This window comes from Penaeus monodon, chromosome 33 (assembly GCF_015228065.2).
Source record: "Penaeus monodon isolate SGIC_2016 chromosome 33, NSTDA_Pmon_1, whole genome shotgun sequence".
NCBI classification, from domain to species: Eukaryota; Metazoa; Arthropoda; class Malacostraca; order Decapoda; family Penaeidae; genus Penaeus; species Penaeus monodon.
The window spans coordinates 14,562,559-14,563,048 of NC_051418.1; positions in this window are offsets into that span (position 1 = coordinate 14,562,559).

Below are 490 nucleotides of genomic sequence, written 5' to 3' on the forward strand. Positions count from 1 at the left end.
TCACCAGGTCTGTCACGCTAAGTAGACATGTCATGTTTGGTATCTGCTGCGTTTCTTTCTTTTCAGAGCTCAACTTCTCCATGCGCTGAAGTGTAGCAGTGGAAGGAATTTTCTCAGTTGGGAAAGATTATCCTACATCTAAGCGATGAGGTTTTTCACTATCTGATTTTGATGTAGTATCTTTTTTTTTCGTAAATATAACAATATTCTGTGAAAAGGAATTCAACACTAGTTTCATAGTTCTCATTTCTTTCCATTACAAATAGGTGATGAAATAACTAGTCCTTGTATTCCAGAGAATTTTTTCTTTACTAATCATAACTAATGAAAAATTAATCCTTTTTTTAATTATTACAATAAAATCAACCATAAACTTTTTTTTTTTTTTAAGTGTCCAAGGGTAAACATTCTAAATTTATTCATCTACCAATGGATTGTGTTAACAGAATACTATATTATTATAGGTCTCCTGGCTGTATTATACAATATA